The sequence below is a fragment of the Corapipo altera genome, unplaced genomic scaffold, assembly GCF_003945725.1.
Source record: "Corapipo altera isolate COAL_440 unplaced genomic scaffold, ASM394572v1 22, whole genome shotgun sequence".
Lineage (NCBI taxonomy): Eukaryota > Metazoa > Chordata > Aves > Passeriformes > Pipridae > Corapipo > Corapipo altera.
In genome coordinates this window covers 2,925,625-2,946,515 of record NW_020884886.1, presented here as the reverse complement: position 1 = coordinate 2,946,515, position 20,891 = coordinate 2,925,625, and the positions used below count along the sequence as shown (strand labels likewise).

Below are 20,891 nucleotides of genomic sequence, written 5' to 3'. Positions count from 1 at the left end.
CATTTCTTTTGCTGCAAAGTCCCCCCCTCATAAAAGCATCATTCCTCTTTTTATCCTAATCCTTGCTTCTCTCTTCCTTTGGTCCATTTCTTCTCTGCAGCCTTCTTGCATCATAAAAGCCACAATTCTCTTTTCTCTAGGTTTCTGATAATTATCTCTCACTTGTTTCTACCATTTTTCTCCTATTCCCTCTAAGAAAATTGCCAACACTCTATAAAACACATAATGAATAACAAAGGACTGTTTTATTGCAACTTTGTTGTAAGCACACTCCTGAATCACCTGAGTTTGATTGCAAACAAAGATTTACACTTAACCTTGCCTCAGATATATACATGCAGTGAGAATATCAGTAATATTTGTGACAGACAGAAATGTCTCCAAGTTTTCTGTGACAAGGGAGAAAATCGTGTCTTGATTTGCACTTCAGCAGTTTCAAGAATGTGACTGTGGAATAAAAGTACTTTTTTATTCCCCTTAGCTGAAGGACAGAGCCACATAGTTCATCACGCCAAGCTGATGTATTTATGGTCCTAAGAGTTCTCCTCACCCCCAGACTTCAGGCTTATGGTGGAATCCAAGGTATGTAATGATGATATGAACATGATATACTTTACTGTAACCTGTGCTTCAGGCAGCTGTTAATGCCAGTCTATCTTTCTGTAGTCTGCAGCCAAAGGAAAGTTGTCTGCAGCATATGTATAGCTTCAGTCTGCAGCATACCCACTGTGAAGTCAATGGCATGCTGAAGTAGATGCCACAGAACCAAAGAGCCATTTGTTAAAACTCAAGTCTCAGATGTTAACATATACTTGAGATAATTTCTCTGCCTAAGAAAGAAATTAATTTCCTCCCTGCTAAATTACTATTGTGGTAGTGTCTAAAGTCTTGCACAAATATCCAATGCTACACTTTGTACTAAACTTCACAGAAACACTAGGAAGGATGGTCTGGCTCCAAAGTTATAAAAGTCAAAGGTAGCAAAAAGGTCAAAACACAGAAAGGAGAAACTAAGAAACACAATGGGAAGGGAAACAGAGATACACTGACCTCTTTACAACTGCTGAGCAGATCAAGAACAGAAGGGTTTGAACTCAGTCTGTTGGCTTCTAGTCAAGTCTTCTGTTTTATGCTGCTGCTTGTGACTGACAGTCTTGGTCAGGAGGGATATGCCTTGCTACTTCAATATTGTTCCAAATAATCTCTTTTTAAGTTATTCTTCTTATGCAGACCCTTATATATACCTGTGATATACTAAGTTTGCCAAATGCTACTAAATTGAGAAGAGCTGTTGACTTCTTCCAAGGCAAGGAGGTCTCACAGAGAGACCTCTACAAATCAGAGGACTGGACAATCACCAACCATATGAAATTTAACAATGGAAAGTGCCGGATTCTGCATCTGGGATGGGGCATTCCTGGATGTATGGGCAGACTGGGGAATGAGATGCTAGAAAAGCAGTGTCGGGAAAGGGACCTGAGAGTCCTGTTTGATGGCAAGTTGAATATGAGTCAGCAGTGCCCTGGCAGCCAGGAGGGTCAACTGTGTCCTGGGGGCATCAGGCAAAGCTTTGCCAGCTGGTCAAGGGAGCAGATTGTCCCGCTCTGCTCTGCACTGGGGCGGCCTCACCTTGAATATTGTGGCAGTTTTGGGCATCACAAAATAAGAAAGATATGAAGCTCTTAGAGAGTGTCCAAAGGAGGGCAGTGAAGATGGGGAAGGGCCTTGAGTGGACACTGTGTGAGGAGCAGCTGAGGGCAGGCACTTGGTCTGTTCCATCTGGAGAAGAGGAGACTGAGGGGAGACCTCACTGCAGTTACAACTTCCTTGTGAGGGGAACTGGAGGGCAGGTGCTGATCTCTTCCCTCTGGTGACCAGTGAATGAAGCTGTGTCAAGGGAGGTTTTGGTTAGACATCAGGGAAATATTCTTCACCCAGAGGGTGTTTGGGCTCTGGAAAAGGCTCTCCAGGGAAGCGGTCACAGCACCAAGCCTCCCAGAATTCAAGAAATATTTGGACAATTTTTTCATGCACATGATGTGATTCTTGGGGTGGTTCTGTCCAGGGTCGGGAGTGGGACTTCAGTGATCCTTGTGGGTTCCTTCAAACTCAGAATATTCTGGGATTCTATGATTCTAAATTTTCATCCCCTGTTTATGCAAATCATGTGCTGCTTTGTTAACTGGGAGATCTTTATTTTTTTTTAGTGAGTGTAAATGCTTTCAGTGGCATTCAGATCAATAATATCCTATTCCCTGCTTAGTTTATGAACATGCTACACTTAAGCACATAATGTAGATCCAAAAATGTGCATAGCAAGCTTCTCTGAGCATCTCGTGGTGGTTCTGGTACTGAACTGTCAGGGAAGGGAATGAATCAATCTTATTGCTTCTCCTTGGACTCTTGCTCTCACTGATCTGCAAAAAAACAAGAAGACGAGCAATTTTTAGATTCAGATCTTCAGAAAACTAAGTAGTGTGGAAGGATTGCTTGGCTTTATTTACATACAACACTCCTCCTATGACAACCTCACAGGATGTTTAACACTTTCGTGCAGTAGTATGACATTGTTTACTCATATGTGCTTTTTTCCCCCTCTATGATCTTAAAATATTTTTATACTGAATTGATGTTAATAAGCAGTTCCCATTTTTGAATGCTTATCAGTACCTAAATGTACCTCAACTATGAAAATACCAAGTGAAGCATTATCAAAGGCTTCATTAACCTCATCACATATACTTACAGCTTCTTCCTACACTCTTATTTATGTGCATACATTAGTGAAAACAATGGCAACATGTATTGATTCTACCATGGATTAGATTTTAATTATTACAGTTCCTGGAACAAAGACATCATTAAGTTCATACAATACACAACTGCTGTAGGATAACTTCACCCTCTTTGCAACATTTTCTAGAAATCTGGTTCTCTGTGATGTGACCCTGTTTTTAATCAAAACGCCAAAATATAAAATTGTGTTCATAATTCAGATGCTGAACAGCAAGTACATCTTCTGTGTGGAGTTCTCGACACCTTTTTGGAGTGCAGGAGTATCAGCCATGCTAGCAAAGAGACAGAGCTGAGGTATGAATGCAACTATCACCTACATCTGAATTTCTCATTTACAGAGCCAGCTATCGAGGTTGAATTTGCATGTGCACAGTGACAGGCAGGCTTTGTGGACAACTGAAGATAAGAGGTAGGTGCAAAGTTTGCAGCTGATCAATGCAGACAGCACAGACATGCTATTTATCTTCCCAGAGCTCCTTGGAAAGGGCTCAAGACATCTTCAAGGGCATTTCCTCTTACAAGAGAGAAAGTGAGCACCTCTGTGGCTAAACTTCTTGGTGATCTACAAAGGATTAAGCATTACGGGGAAACAAGAAGAGCCAAAGTTACAGAATTGATTTCTGGCTGAGAAGAGCACTCAAAAAACCATGCAGATTTGGTAGTAACAGGCGAAACTGATATCTTGGATCTGGAACTGGACAGAGTTATGGAAAGGGTGTAGACAGAAAAAGATGACAGCAAGAGCACAGGGCAAAAACAGACAGTGGGAGTTGGCTGCATGTTAACAGGAGAGGGAAAGGAAGGCAAAAAAGATATTATTGTAAATTTTCTTTCCACAAAAGCCATATTTTCTACTCTTTTTTTTTTCAATTTTACCTTATCCTGTGATTTCCATGAATGATGTCTGTTCACTACAGCAATAAATCTAACCCACAGTTTCTAGATCCCATTATTTAATGATATTTTGGAACTTTTTCATTTGATTACTTGCACATTTCTCTCTGATTATTTGCACATTTCTACTGAAGTATTTGACTGTGTGACATTCTGACCACTGCATCCAACAGAAAACACACCTTGAAGTATGTGTAACAGTGGGGTTTGCTTGATAGAGCTTTTTAAAAATTGAAATACAATTCCAAAAGAGGAGCTAACCTGCATGTGTGCAATCATGAGACTACTTTAGCATCCTTCAGACACGTTTGCAGAGAGTAAAATTAAACATTTAAGCGTGCTGATGAAGGCATTGATTCTGCAAATACTTACTACCAGGCTTAATCCCTTTGAAATCAGGGGGACTATTCACGGTCAGAAAAGCTGTGCCCTGTGAGTAAACATTTGCCTCTCTCAGCCCTTGAAAGAGATTGCAGGCAGTATTTTCCTTCTAGATGGACAGTGCTCACTCATTGGCAGTCCACAACTATGAAATGACACATATTATAATTGTGATAATTATATAGGACTGTCCCTAATAACAGCCTGTAGTCAGTAATTGGCTCAGTGGTGAGAGAGAAGCGCTTAGTCATTCTGTGAGAGGCAGGCAGGAAATGTCGAGATGAACTGTCGTAATTAGACACGTGTTATTAGTATTTATTAAAACACAACTAGTTACACTGGTTGTGCATATTCTGCAGGCAGACCATTTGAAAAACTGAGTAATCTAGCCTTAGCTGTGCAATATAGACCTTGTTTACAACAGAAAGTTGTGCTGACCTAACTACATCAGTACAGTTAAAGCTGTACATCTCCAGTTTAGGAACTGTATCAGAAGAGCTTATTTTTCCTCAGCAGAAGGAAACCCAGCAGCAGTGTAAAACACTTTTGTACCAGTATAAGCATACATAATTTTAAATAGTATAATTAAATGGGTTGTAAAGATTCACATGGCTGAGATAACATAGTTAATTTGTAAATGATGTATGAAGAGATCAGACTCTCTATTTCACAGATTAATGTCAGTGGATGAATCTCACTCCTGTTGCATGCGAGAAGGAGACAAGTGAAAATGCCCAGTGTTTATGATAGAGACTTTTATGTCTGAGCAACTTGTGACCTAACCAGCATTTGCAACTCAGTGAAATGCAACGTATTCATTTGGCGGCTGCCTGTAAAAGTACTTGAATCATTCTGAACTGCTTCTTTGCATAGGAACGAAGAGGGAATCATTATGGCTGGAGGAAGAAGCTGCTCATTTAAGAAAACAGTGAAAGGTCACAGAGGGATAAATGTTTCTATTAGCATTAATTTTACTATAATATCCCAGTTTCTCATCTTGAAAATGGGAGGGATTTTTCCCTCCATTTTTCCTTCAATTTTCATTCTTCCAGTTCAGATAAAGTAATGTGTATGGATATATGAATAAGAAACACACTGCATTATGGTAGAAGCTGCTTAATACTCTCTGAAGAAGATTTTTTTTTCCAGTGATCATGGTGCTGAGATGGCAGAACCATGCAGCAGAGCCTGGGCTTCTGCTTGGTCCCCTGCCTCTGGACTTCTGTAAAACCTTTGGTAAACCACCTTCTCTCTCTGTGTCTCAGTTTCTTCCTGTACAAAATGAGAGAAGGTCAATTTGAAAAGCAATTTAAGAAATAATGATGGCAAACAAGTGCTATTTATTAGTTGAGTGGAATTGTTCTTAGCTTCTATACCTTCTTTTCTTGTGCAAGAGCCACCATCCCCCAGCCTGTATTGATACCAGAGGCTTGCCCCAACACAGGCGCAGGACCTTGCCCTTGGCCTTGTTGAAACTCATGAGGTTCCCATGGGCCCAGTTCCTGAGCTTGTCCAGGTCTGAGGGACTGGGCAGCATCCTGTTCCTCAGGCATGCCAACCACACCACTCACCTTGGTGGCATCTGAAAATTTACTGAGGGTGCACTTGATCCCACCATCTATGTTGTTGATGAAGATATTAAACAGTACTGGTCTCAGTACAGACCCCTGAGGGCCACCACTCGTCACTGATCTATATTCAGAGATTGAGCCACTGACTACTACTCTCTGGATGTGACCATGCAGCCAATTCCTCATCCACCATCAAATAGTCCATCCATCACATCCACCTCTCTCCAATTTAGAGAGAAGGATGTTGTGGGGGACTATGTCAGAGGTCTTACGGAAGTTCATACAGATGAAATCCGTAGCTCTTCCCTTGCCAACTGATGCAGTCATTCCATCATAGAAGGCCACCATGTTGGTCAGGCAGGACTTCACCTTCCACACTGTCAGGTATTCCTGTGTGTAAGTTCCAGGCAGTGGTTCTGTCACTGTAAGATCATATTCGGTGTCAGTTTCACTTCTTTAGTTCAATAATGGATCAAATAGAAGTACAATTAAACTGTGACAAAGGAAAGAGAAACCAGTCTCACCTGTTTCTATGCCAGGTGTGGGAGAAAACCTCTTCTTGCTTAATTGAAATTGTCTTTATTCCTGTTTTACAGTTGTCTCTATTTTGTATATGCCAGCTAAATGTATGCATATTAATTACACATTTTATACTTGAAATGTTTCTGTTTTGATATTTTTGTTGATAGAGCACAGAAAATAATCTAAAGCATATGTTTTAATACATTATTTGTCAAATTATTTAATCCATTTCATAACAGACTACTCTATACTTTTTTGTTTTCTATGTTCTTGGTAAATACAATAAATTCTCCTTATATGTCACTGAATCTTTGAATTATAATAAAACATTACTTTCCACAATACAGAAGCTTTGCTGGTATGAAAATGGTTCATTACACAATTCCCAGTAAGTCTTTCCAACATTTAAAGGTGTAGTCCCAAATACTGGTGACCCAGACTCTACAGGGTTTATCAATATGAATTTTACTGAGCTGTTTGCCAGGATGCACACCATGAAATATGTTACTAACTTTTGTTTTGTTATTTATCTTTTGGATATCATGCCAGCATCTTCCGGTCATTCTAAATCGTTTGGTAGAGATGGGTTTGAAGTACTTCTCCAAATGCAATGACTTCTCAGTTCAATTAAGTTTAGAGGTACGCTTTGATATACTCCCTTCTCTTACCAAGCTCTAATTTTGCCCAGATATGTATGAAAATGATATTGTAGACATGTATATATGGATGACAAGAGCAGCGTAGGATCTTAACATATTGTGTTCTTCCTGTCAGTTAGTTGTAAATTGTAGATCTTTCTGGCTCTAACTTAGGAAACCACTTTAACCTGTGATTAAATCCCAGTGAAATCAAGATCTCAGCACACATTTAAGGCTCAGCCTACACTTCAGTGTTTAAAAGAGAAGCTTAAAAACACATTCCTAAAGGAATATTTATCATGGTAAACTAGTGTTTCCCTGTGACTGGGACACAGTCTCCAGGCAATCCACCAAAAGAGATCTAAGAGATCATAAGACATTGAAAAATACATTAAATCACACTGAGACAACTTAAATATTCAACTTCTGTGAGGTCTGACAAAGTAAGTTTGGTAGCTCCACCCTTTCCATACCCTGCAGGTGACTCTTGGCATTATCTCAGTGCTCCACAACCCACACTCCCTTATCATTCACCTTCAAGAATTCAGTTGATCTCTTGAAACACGCATGGAAATGATGTACACTTATACTGGAAAATGCAGAGACGTACCATTCACTACCCCTTGCTGAAAAAACAGTATAATTTATAGACATGAATATATATTAACATATACATATATATTTACGGATTTCTGCTTTCACTTTTATGAACCTGTGCAACAAACTTTGCAACACCAGTATTTTCTTCTTCCCAGAGAAGTAAGGAATTTGTGTATATTAACCAGGTAAACAGGTTCATCTCTGTGCAGCACCTTCTCTGACATTTTTCTGAACTGAAAATTGGCTGCATCAGTGTTATTCTGTGCTTTCTAGAAGTCCACAACTAAGCTGTCATTATGCTGAAGGTGGGAAACTATTAGAAACTTCCGTATATGCTACACCCTGTTGAAGTGTGGTAAAGCTCATATAGTCCCTCCCCAGAGACACTCCAGGTGTTGGGGTTTACAGGGTGTGTTCCCTTCCAGAAAACCAAGCATATGGCATATTGTTTCTTGCACCTGTATATTTTAACTAATGCTTTATCTTCAGAAGCAGGTTTTCCAGTACAACATAAATATTCTTCTGTGTCTCCTTTTGGACTCCCTTATATTGTAGCATACAAATGGCTTTTTCTATCTGATGTCACATGGAAAAGGGGGTGAAAGTGAAAGAAGCAACCCTTACACAAGATGAAAAGAGCATTCACAGTTGTATGCAGCAAAACTTTCCCAAAGAGATAACTTAAATTATGAAGCTTATCTTTTTCCTTGGCATTATGGTACCCTCTTACCAAGACATTTAAGCCACTGCAAACAGTAATTGATATTGTCTGCAAATATGATACACTACCATGGGTGTTGTGCAAGCCAAATACAGCCCACAAGACAATTCCACTCATACTGCCATTACCATGTTGTACAATCCTGGGCTGCAGATGAAAGGAAATTACTAATTCAGGAGGTGCTTGAATCTCAGCAGAAGTTGTTTCTTCCACGTGAAAGAGGGTTTGGCATTGCTTGGCAAGGAGACACTGGTGTATTTGTCCAGCAGCAGCTCAAGGGTTAAAAAATGGAGAATGTAGGTGCATGACTCCGATAAAACTTTCCAGCTCCTTCTGGAAATGAGTTCCTCCCACAATAATATCACAAAACCCTGTCTATAGAAAGTTCTGCCACTGCTCCATGTGAGTGCAGAAATGTGTTGGTACAACCACTCTTATTCAGCCCTGGGAAGCCTGAGAGTCTCGTGAGATCAGTGAAAAGACTGAGCTTCTACTCAAAGGAGCAGCACCATACTGTCCACTATGCCAGTGATGATGTACTCTTGACAGGTGACAAATCTTGTCAGCCTCCACAGCTGCCATTATGTATCCTTTGCAATTACATCTATGTATCTATTTACTGTGGTGTTTTATCTTGTGGGTTTTAAATATGATGTATTAAAACATGGTGCAGCATAATCCAAATGCAATGAAGCAAGTAACTGTAAAAGCCAAAATTAGGATAGAGAGAACAATGTATTTCAAATTAAGTGGGAACAAGATTACTTGTTAACTGAAAATAATAAGCACCTTCAATGCCTTATGTACATGCAAATGATAGGTGTGCCAAAGGAATATAATATCATCTGACATTACAAAATCTACCACTGTGAGAAATAACAGAAGTGCACTGGAGAACCTAATCATTACAGAATTAAAAGAAAATCCCCCCAAACTAAAGATCACAAGCAAAGAAGAATGTTGATTTAACATATGACTGCATAAATTCAAAACCTGGCTGCCCTTGATGAGACACACCTCAGGGTAACCCCTGAAATGGGATGGCAAGCAGTTAAAATGTTCTCTGCATCTACAGGGAAAAAAAAACAAAACCAAAAACAAATCATGGGAGCTTGTTATCATCTCATGTAACTATACAAAGTAGAATAGTTGATGCAAACTATCACACACTTCAAATTTTAGACCAATCACAGAAAAAATGTAAGCACTTATCACTGACTTTGGAAGAGACCAGCAGCAGCAGTAGCAGTGAAACCAGGCAGTTATTAAATTTCAGCCAAGCTATTGCTAAGATTTTCTTTGTAAAACAAATGAGGCAGTACTTTTAATGTACATTGGAAGTACTTTTTTCTACCACTAGCTCATGTACTAGTTTTCAAAACTCCCTTGTCACGAATAATGACAAGTAGTGGCTGTCTACAAAAGTCAGTTAACAAGTTTGCTGAAAAGAATTTGCAGCTGAATACCTCACTTTCATTGCATGATACATTAACAGACAGTTGGTGGTGTATCTATGAAACAAGGGACATGGAGATTAGTTTTGTAAATATGGCTCATCCACAGCAGAAATACTGCACAGACACACAGAAAATGTATCAAATATCTTAAGGAGCTGAATCCAAGTTTCAGGAATTTAATCCCTCAATTAAAATTTGGGTGACTGTAAGCAGGGAAATTGTCTTTAATTTTCCAAATGTGCATGTCTTGAAGATGAGAGAGCAAAGAACACATTTCAGTTATAAGAGTTCATCTTCGCTCACTGGTCTTCCTATAAGCTTTGTAATAGCTCCAGTCTGCATGGCGTCTGAAATCCAAGAGAGCTATTCAGGTCACCTATTATCCATGGAAGAGCTTAAAATTTACTAGATTTTTCCATGTCAGATTCCAAAATTTTCTATAAAGACCCCCACAGATACTTAAAAGTATCCCAAACTGAACTCTTAAAGCTGTAATTGAGAAATAAATGCCTTAGTTCATCCCCAGAGAGCCCATTCCCACACCTAGCAACCATGAATAGCTCTGAATTTAGCTCAAAATCCATTTAGTATTCCCAGCTGACATTAGCACTCTTATGCTGCCTGTGGAGTGAGCTCTTCCAGATGGTTGCTCTAACCAGCAGTGTGGAGAGCAGCTTAGGATGAAGACCATATCCTTCCTCTTCTTAACTCCCAGTAACTCACTCATGAGACACAGTATTTACAGTTTGCGTTGCAGAGTTGGGTAAACTGCACACATGTAAATGGAAAAAGAGTTTGAATCCCCAGACTTTCAGAACATTCATTTCAAAGGAGTATCTTCAGCAACAAGATACAGGGAGTTTGGGTTTGGTTTTATATTCTTCTTGGTTCTGCCTTTCCTTTCTGAACAATAACCTAGCTGCAACAAGAGGGATGGAGAGTAGCCTATATCCTTGGAATTTCTGCTATTTGGTCATTCCTTGGGAGAATCAGAATCAGAGGGTTCAGCTTAATCAAGACCGCAAAGGTCCTGGAGAAAACATTTCTGTCTTCCAGGACAGATGCCCAAATCAACAGGTAACTTTGCACAGGACTATACAGTACCTAGCTGTTAGCACAGTTGGCCAACAACTGCCTAGCATCATCTGGAGGCAGCAAATGCCAAGAACCATCCCTGATAGGATACCTGGATACAGCCACACTGGTTTTGAGGAGTGAGAAGAAAGAGCAGCCATGTGGATGTGAAGTGGGCGTGCCTCACTTCTCCTACTTACTTTTAAAAATGTCTTGGTGTCCAGAATTATTTCTGTCCGAGCCAATCCTGCTGACTCCTCAAATCATTTTCAACAGTGTTTTCCACTGATGAGCTCCAAGTAGTTCTCTGTTTCAGCATGTGGGAGTCCTGGATCAGCTGGCAGATCCAGGCAGTTGGGGCAGAGAAGCCAGTGCCTCATACAGGTGCCATCTTTACAGGGGCTTATAGTTTTTCATCAACTGTGGAATAAATGTTGCCATAATATTTTTTGGCACTGCAATGCTTCAGTTCCAGATACAGAAATCACTTTTAGGCACAATAGTGAAGCACGGAATTTTCAGCTTTTTTCTTAAGGATATCGTTTCCTACCTGAAAGACTTTGCAGTGAAGTACTGTTCAATGTATAGAAGCACGTGCATCTGTGAAAGTGTGCTCCCAGGAATAAAAATATATAAAATCAAAATATTGCAACTAGCCAGAAAGTGATGTCCTTGGATGCCAATTCTTATTCACTGCAGTGAATATTGACATTGACATTTAGGAAGAAAATATTTATTCTGAGAGATAAACTATTCTCTTATTTAATGCTACTGCATTCATTTTAGCCCTTTGACAAATTAAATTTGAGTGATCCATCTTGCAGGATTATACTCCCATCGGTGGTCTGTAGTTGCAGCCCATTCCTGGCATCTAATATTCCACTTGGACACACCACCTTACAGAGTGTGATTAGCTTGGTCTTTAGTGGCTCCTCCTTGTGTTATGTGACCACAGTAGGGCCTACAGTCAGCCTCAGAGGAAAAAAACATGGTGCTTTCTTACAGGGAACTGACCTCTACAAATGAATTTTGTACACCTGGAAAAGCTGGCTGGGTCTAGACATTTAACTGTTCCTTTATTTCATGACCTCTTCAACTGCCAAAATGTGTGTGGGTTTTTTATAACATCAAGACAGCAATTTTTGTTCAGCCAGTTGAAGTACGCCTGCTTTTTTGATGATATTCAAATAGTATCAAACTCAAAAGACACGTCTATTTCAACAAAAAATCCTAATGAAACTGGCCTTGGAAAGTGAGATAGTTTTCTTCCCATTAACAAGTTCCAATGAGTAACTCTTCAAATGAGCATCTAAATCTAATTTAGTCAGAATTAGAAGCCAAAATATCACGAAAGATACTTTAGAGAGCATATCAGTGTAGCTGCAAAATATCGAAATATTAGCTACTTCTTGACAGAAGAATACCCTTTCTTTCTCTCATGCTGCTCAAGTGTTTTCTATTTCAGGCTGACAGTCCTGTAGTCAATCACACTAGCTAGAAATCTCTCCTTAGAGCATTACAGCTTTGGAAAGGCAGGTACTAGAGATCCACACGTATTTCCAAATTTATTTTTTTTCTAATATCAAAATAGTTAATATTTTTGGTTGGATTCAATACCATTTTTAAATGCTGCTTTTGTCAAACTTGACTTTTTCAGCTGCTGGTATTATCAACCACTCTTAATGGTTCTTTGATATCTATGGAATTAGTTATTTTCAATGGCAGCACTTCCCAGCCTATCAGTTCTATCAGAAAGTAGCAATGGTCATTTTTTGTTTTGGTCCCACAAAAACAGTTCACACACACAAAAATATCAACATAATGATTATTAATAACAACAACAACAACAATAATAATAGTCATCTTATTACAGCCTATAAGTCATGTATACAGATTCCCTTACCTGCCACATCTTTCAAAAAAAGTTTGGTTTTTTGGTTGGTTTGTTTTTGGTTTTGTTTTTTTTTTAAGCATCTGAAAACATGCAATCTCTTTGCTTTGCAGTTTTTTACCATAGGATTAGAAAACAAAGCTTTTCTGATCAGTCAAAACATAATGTCAAAGTGCCAGGACAACAAGCCATTAATACACAAAGGATCTCTTCTATTAGCAGGGTCTGCAACAGAATATCTTGTTCAGAAAATGTCGAGGAAAAGAATAACACCTTCAATTCAATTAAGAACTCAATACAATTTCATGTGTTTCTTTCACTTCTTGTTTTATATAGCTCATTAATAAAGATGGTATGACTCTTGTAATACACTCATTCCAAAATCTGTGGCCAGATCGTCAGCTAGTAGAATGCAATCAACTCCGTTTTCAGCATTTTCATTGACTGAGAAGGTGGCCAATATCTGAAAAAACAAAAAATTAAAAAAATGATGGAATTAGTGTGCAACAATAATTGTATTTCTAACGAGCAAGGCAAGGATTGGATGCTGATGCTGCAGGCTACTCAAGGACGGTTAATTGTATTCATGAACTATTTGTAAGACAGTGAGCTGCCAAAACCTCAGACATTTCCAACATGGTAATTCTGGAATGGCTATGGTATATAGGAAAAAACAGATGTCATAATGTGTCTCATTTAGTTTAAAACTTAACATGTAATTAACTTAATAGCTTGACAATAGCTGATGTAGCAACGAATATAATACAATTAAATTTGTACCTTATTATGACATCAAATTCTTCTATATATGCATGACAAAAAAAGATCAGATTTTGAGACACTGGTATATTTAATGGTGACTAACTCTCCTTAAAATGCAATCAATGTAATACTTGCTTTGTATTTCACCACTTGTGGAAATTATTTCATTTTTGTAACAGTGTACTTCCTGTAGTCTTTTCATTACACTACCAGTGAAAGCTGTTCCTTGGTGTATTGTTTCAAATGCTATATGTAGGTACTTGGAATTTTACCCTCATTACGTAGTATAAAGCTTTCATTTTCTTTATCTTTTGTACTGCTTGGCTGTTTGTCCAAACTGCTGTAGGCAATTATTGTGGTTCTTTATCATCTTCTCTGCGTATTTTTCACAGTAGACCTCAGGTGGTCTGTTTTATGCACACAGCACCATGTTGAGACAGAGTCTTGTTCATGTATTATTTTGGACTGCCCAAAGGTTTCTCAAGGTATTATGAGGGTTTCCCAATTGTTAGTGCTCCAGGATGAAAAAGGGTAAGAGCACACTGAAGCAAAATAATTAAAAAAAAAAAAAGTAGAGTCCCAAAGAAATACCAACACCAAGCCCAGACACACTTGTTACAGAACAGCACAGCCTGACCTGCACTTTCTGTGAGTTCTCTACATGCAGTTTGGATTCAAAGAAAGCAAAAATACATTTTGAGGTTATAGTGATCGAGTTGCTTTAAACAGAAAATAAATTCACTTTGAATTATGTAATTGATTTTTCAAGTGACTCAGATATTCCAAACCCACCATGCTAGTGTGTTGCTATTAAAGATATTGAAATCTCTTAGAGAAAAGTCTGAGAGGAAAAAGGTCTAACTGTGGCCTAACGCAGATTCTACTCAAATTTAATGTCACATTCCTTTCACTGCAGTAGATGAGGCTCTTGATGCTGACAACAAAGTGGCCCTCTGATCCTGTGGGTATCTACAGCTTGCTTTTTCACTGCATAGGGATATTATTAGGAAAGAGGGATCAGTAAAAAGGAATCTGAAACCTGATCTAGTGCTGAGGAATGCCTTTCGAATGTGTCATTTGAACCGAGTTATTACTTCTGGGAGGTGTGAATGTCTTTGCTCAAAACTTGAAATGGACTCTGAAAAGTAGTAAAAAAGTTAGGCAAGCTTTCATGGAATTAAGCAAAGAGATAATTATATACTTCTGAAGCTGTATATCAAGATGCCAAATAAAACTCATCATGGCTCTGTTGGATATTACTTGTTTCACCTTACATTAAGGTCCATCCATTTTTTGAATTTCAAAAACATATATGAATTTATGTATAGATGTAGATCATGCACAATTAAATGATCTTTTTTGTTCTTAAACTACATTTATTCCCTCATGAATGTTACTCTATCTCCATTTCTAAAACGCTGAATGTGCAGATTGTTTTTATCAAGCATTTCTTATGAACAGTTTATGAAGTGTGAACAAGAGGACTGATTGGTTATCATGACTTTCAAAGTTAATTGATACAGAATCCCTGCTTAGGAAAATTAGGGGGTTTTGATTGCACCTACAAGGAAATCTTAGGGAATATTATATACTGACTGATTTTAAGGAAGCAAGAGGAATGGCTGATAGTAAAATGCCTACAAGCTGTGGCTATGCAACACTGAACTTCTGTGCAATTTCTCCTTATGTTCCTTACGTTATATAAGTATGTTCCTTAAAGGAAAAAATATTGTATGATGATATGGATACATTTTTAGAAATTTATTGGAGATTCTTTCTGGCAGGGGGCACAATGAAAAAGGGAAACAGTGCTACTTGCTGAGGCTGACAGCTAGAAGCACGAGTCCATCAGTCACTCAGTTGTGGTTTAGCATTCTTTTCAACATAGATCACTTAGATTTTCCAAACAAGTGCTGTCACCTATAATGCACACCCACATAGTTGTTCTCAATGTGTGCAGGTTGTCACACAGAGGCAACAAACAGGGTTCCCATAGAGAACTTCCATCTTTGATAGCACTTCAGAAAGGAAAAGCCACTGATTGTGGCTCACATGCTCTACCCCTATGGCTTTTTAGAGGAAAAGTTCATTAGCTGCTTTGCATGCCAAGGGACCAGCTGTCCTTCAGCACATGGAGCAGCTCTGATTGACCAGGAGGACAAGTGGGAAATAAGCTCACAGCAGTGCCAGAGCAGCATATGGTCATGTACCAGCTGTTTCTGAAATGCTTGCCAAACGGAGATCAGAATTGGGTGGGTTGTTACGAAAATAAAAGCCAGCAAAAACCAACAAGCAAACAAAAAATGCCACTGTCAGGATTCCTGAGATCTGACCACAAAACCAGAACTGTCAGTTTGAAATGTCACACAGAAACTACGTGAACATTCAGAATAATCTGTCACTGGCCTACATGCTCTGACTTGCTCCATTAGGAGAACACCAATGTTCTGAGCATCTGTCCATTCTATAGATCTTTCATTAAAAAAAAAAAGTATAGAAAGGGTGAAATAAGGTAAGTGGATTCGTATTGATATACATTACTCACACATTGAGAATATGTGCAGAAGATTGAATGGAGACAGATTTAAATTGGTGCCAATTGTTACTACAGACATATCCCAGGTGCTCCACACTTCACTGTATTTTATTTCTACCTTGAAAAGGGAATTCAGAGTCTAAGCTCGTGAACAAAAGGAGATTTGATTGCGATTGGCGCGAGTAGTGTTACAGTGGTGATGAAATGCTTCTGATAAACCAGGGGAATGACTCAGCAGAAAACAGTCAGCAGGATTTTTCCCCCAAAGCTCTTCGGTTTGAGCTTTTCATAACAAGAAAATAACTTGAACAGTACTTAAATGGTTCTGAGAACAACTCTGTCCTTCTATTTCAGGGTTTAAGGCACTAGTTTCTTTTTAGATCTCTCCCAAAATACTCCTGCAAGGTTTGGAGAAAGTAACTGATTAACTGCCCATTCACACACATGAATTACAGCCTCAGCGGCGTTTAAGGGAATGTTGGTACCTCATGTAGCTACACAATCCTGCACACTTAACTTTTGGCTAGCCTAAATCAGATTTATGACTAAATTAAGCACTAAGGATGTTCAAAATAGGCAAACCCTAGCTAGAACAAAACTAAGATTAGTGCTGCTCTTCTATCAGGAAATGAGTATATAGGCTAGAAGGCAGTGGTTACTACCCTGGCTTGTGTTCACATTTCTTATGAGATGTGTTTTTATATACAGACTTCACTTGTTGAAAAGCCTATACAGGACTACATCCAGGGCGGGGGGGATCATCTTGTCAAAGACAAGCTTGGTTCCAGTGACTGAAGATGTCGTGCACAAAAGAAACAGTGTGAGCCAACGTGGATGACACACAGCATTTTGGAATTCCAGGAGCCACATATTGAGCAGCGAACAAAAGGAAGGAAACCTCAGGATTACACAGACAGAAGACTTACTTTGACATCTTACATAATATTGACTTTCCTTAGGCCCGTATGTGTTCATGTATTTGAGAAATGTGGGGTGGTGGTGTACACCTGAAAAGGGCATCATTATTTTCCCAATTAAGAAGGTTAATTAGTACTTTGGTGTGTCTTGTCATATTTTCAGTCTCGCAGTGGCCCATTTTCACCCATCTACTATGCTAAAAATGTTGCCCTTTCATTACTCCACGGTTGTGTAAACAGTTCTGATTAAACTGGCATTTAATCAATTGGAATAAGATCTCTCCGTGGCTCCCGAGGAGCTCACCTACTAAACAAGAATTTCAATGGCACCAATCTCCTAACAGACGGCTTCCCCTCCCAGACGGGCTTTCATTCCGCAGCAAAATAAACTTTTTTATTTGTTAACCTTGCCCTCCTCGGAGTCGCTCGGAGGATTTCAAAAAGACCTCACATGACAAACACCAGCGCTACGCTCCATCATTATCCCCCGCTTCCTCTCTCGCATTCCCGCCCGGGCCCTAGGTGTTCCCGGGCCCTAGGTGTTCCCGTCCCCAGCGCTCCCGAGGGGGCGCGGGAGGCTCTCCCGCCTCACGGCCGCCCCAGGGCCGGCGCCGCTCCCGCCGCCCGCCCGGGCGGTGCCTTCCCAGGGCCTCGCCCGCCCCCTCCCTTCTCCCCTCAGGCGCCCGGCGGAGCGCGCGGCGCTGTCCCGGCGGGCGGGAGGCTGGACAACCAGGGCAAAGGGACACTTCCCCTCCTCCCTCCCCCCGCCCTTCCTGCGCCGCGGACCCGCCACGGAGGCGGCTCGCCGGCGCTCGGGCCCTACGGACGGGGGTGGGAATGGCAAAGGATGGGATGGGACCGGACACAGCAGCACGTCTGTCCCATATCACGGCTCCCCCTCATCTGGCCCGCCCGACGCGGCCCCACGGATCCGGGATCAGTGATCCGGGATCAGCGATCCGGGCCGCCCTCTGGGCGGAGGGATACGGGGCGGAGCCGGCGGCGCGGTCCGCCGGGGCGCTGAGTCCCGTTGCCGGGTGACGGCGCGGGCGGCCCGGCCCCCTCCCGCCCTCTCCCCCTCCCTCCCCGTGGCGCTGGAGCCGCCGCTGCCGCCGGTTTACGTAACGCCTCCCGGGGCAGGTCCCGGCTCCGTCCCGCCCGCCTCACTCGGGGACGGCAGCAGCGGGACGGAGTCCGCCGCCTCCTCCGGCTGCCAGAGGCCCCGGGGCCCCGCTCTGCGCCGCCACGGCAGGTAAATGCCCGCCACGGGCCCGGGGAGCAGAGGGAGGGGCAGGGCTGGAGGGAGGGAGGGAGGGAGGGAGGGAGGGGGAGCGGCAGCCGCCCTCCCCGTGGAACGGGAGGACGGAGCCGGGAGGCGGCGGCGGGCGCCCTTCCCCTCCCCCGCCTCCTTCCCGCCGTCGCGCTGGGACGGGCGGGCTGGACCCCCGGGAGCACTGGGGCCCGGCCGGGCAGGCCCGCGCATCCCTGCCCTCTCCGCTAACTGCCCGGGAAGAGGAGGAGTTGCCGGGCCGGGCCTGGCCCCCCCGGGAGGATGGTTTCCCGGGACGGCGCGTTCTGCTCCTGAGCTGCGGCTGGCGCAGCGCGGCGGGAACGTGCCGGGGGAGCGGGAGGAAGGGGCCGGGGAGGGGTTGACAGGAGCGCCGGGGGCCGGGCGGGGGGCGGCTGCCGGCCGGCGGCGGGCAGGGCTCGGGGGCGGGGCCGGGGGCCCGGCCGGGGTGCCCCGGTCCGAGCGCTGCCCGGGAGGGGAGCGGAGCCCTCCCCGGCTGCCCCCGGCCCCGCACTCCTCCATCACGGCGGGACCCGGCGCCAGCTGAGCGACTTGGCCGGGGGGGAGGTGCCGACCTGGAGCGGGAGAGCCGGGGCCCGGTGCTCTCGGTCCGGGTCACGCCCGGGAGCAGAGGAGGAGGAGGAGGAGGGGGGGGGAGGCGAAGGCGGCAGCTGCAGCACCCGCCCGCCGCGGGTGCCGGCCCGCGCCGGTGTCACTCGGCGACAGCGGACGGGAGAGCGGAGGATGCGGCGGTTCGGGTCGGGGTAGCGAGAGCCCGAGCCGGGCAGCGCCTCCCCTGCCCCGCCTGACCCCGGGGCTGAGGTGACGGGGCCGTGCCGGGCCCGGCCGGCGCTCACGCCGTGACCTTTCATCCTGTGCGATCGCACAGAGCGCAGCAGCGGCCGCGCACCGGCGAGGGGGAGCCGGGGCCGGGCCGGGCAGATGAAAACCGCCCCGGCCGAGCCGCGGTGCTGCAGCGCTGCCCCGGGGGCCGATCTGGCGGGACTCGCTCCCCTCCTATCTTTTTTTTTTTTTTTTCCTCCCCTTTCCAGCAGCATTGTCCTTTAGGGCCTATTGAAGGCAAAAGGCGGATAGGGAGGCTCGGGCTGCTGCTGAGGAGGCGGAGCTGGGCTGATGGCGGACTGACGGGAGCCGCATCCTATGGGTGCGGGCAGCCGGCGCCGCCGGGGCGGGCCCGCGGCCGCGGCCTCTCGCGGGCGATGGGCGGGGTGGGGGACAAGGTTTGGCGAAGGTTACAGCTGAATGCAGAAGTGACACGAACTGACACTTCGCTCCGGCTAACTCGTTTCCATCTTCTCCTCGTGTCGCCTACGATTAAAAGTATACACGTATGGAGTCGTGTTATGAAACTTTGGGAAAAGCCAAAGTGCGGTGCTTTTTTTTCCCCGGTCTTGTCTTTGTTTTAATTACTCATTGCAGTACCTGATACTGATCTGAAGGGTAAAAATAGTGTGATTTGCTTGTCCTTCCTTTAAATAAAAGGCATTCCTGTGTTCTGATGTTTTCTGTGTATAAGTAATTTGGGTTGCGGTTTATAAGCTTGGGATCAGAGGACACTGGTATGGGTAGTTGATTTTCCTCATTCAAACCCTTTTAAATGTTTAGATTTTTGCCCTTCTGTTGCATACCATATATCAATTCTGTGTTCCTGGGTTGAAGTGGGAATTGCAGATCGACTTTGGTTTCTTAGCTGTCAAAATTGAGCTCGTGATGATTCAGTAGATAATTGTGTAAAACAAACTACTTCACTGCAGTGCTTAAACCCTAAGTATTGCGGGCTCCTCACAATCCATGGGAGTCTGTAATTGACATTTTTCTTTATTATTTAAGACAAAAATATGCCTTATAATAGTAAATGACATGGAACTTGATTGTTACTTGACATGAAACTGTACAGATTTTATTTTGTACTAATCCTCCATCTGCCGTTTCTTGTCAGTATGGATATGCTAAAATGGTAGTGTACAAACCTTCCCTTCCAATTGATAAAGCATATTGTATAGGTATCAAAATCTTCTGTTTTGATCATTGAGATGTAAGAGGGGATCTAGGTAAACTTGAATAAAACGAGTAGCACACCGTATATTTTTAATGTTACTGATTTTCAAAGACTTGAGAATTATAGGGGAAATCCTGATTACTACAGTCCATTGAAGGCATCAGCAGTTTATATCCCCACCATATTCTGCTTGACAGATATTCCCACATGTGCAGTCACAGAACTTTATCGATTCGTTTGGTGCACTGTGCATCTGAGACCAGAGATTCTGCAAATTTGAGTTTAGTGTGTTACCATCCAACTTTTCTGCTGGTGGAGTAAGAAGGAATCAGAAGGAAAATAAGGATCAAACAGGTCTATATGTGACCCAGGAGGGGAAAATGGAGGCCTTGAACTTCTTATGTTATCTTAATATGCTGATTTCATAGTCTGTATTCCCCACTGCTTTTGTTGTTGTTGTGATTTGTTATTCTTCCAAGTAAGAGAAATTCCATAGGGGTAAAATGATGTCAGCATTTTCATTTGCTCATTTGCTGTGCATTCTAGCAGGAATAGGGACTGTGAAAGATCTAGATACTGTTCAAAACTTCATTGTTTGTCCTTCTTGAGCATCTTTTTTCTAGGTGAATAGGGGAATGAAGCAACCAAGAGGTTGGTTTTATACTTAGCATGGGTGAATTTTCTTGTGGGATTTTACTGGGTTTTAGGCATAGTGTTGTAGAGTCAGAATAGACTTTTTGTCTACTTAGCTACAATCCTAGCAAAATCATATCTCAGTTTGCTGCTTCTTTAAGCAGTAGCTAATAACTAAAAGTAACAACTT

General features: G+C 42.6%; 1 protein-coding gene across 1 annotated transcript in view; it reads left to right on the top strand.

Annotated features, from left to right (window-relative positions):
• The first annotated feature begins 17,851 nt into the window (after nucleotides 1-17,851).
• Nucleotides 17,852-20,891, top strand: part of KIAA0232 (KIAA0232 ortholog) — a 66,845-nt gene continuing 63,805 nt past the window's right edge. The window contains exon 1 of the mRNA XM_027642994.1: nucleotides 17,852-18,012. The gene's annotated coding sequence lies outside the window, so the exon portion shown is untranslated. The remainder of the gene's footprint in view (nucleotides 18,013-20,891) is intronic.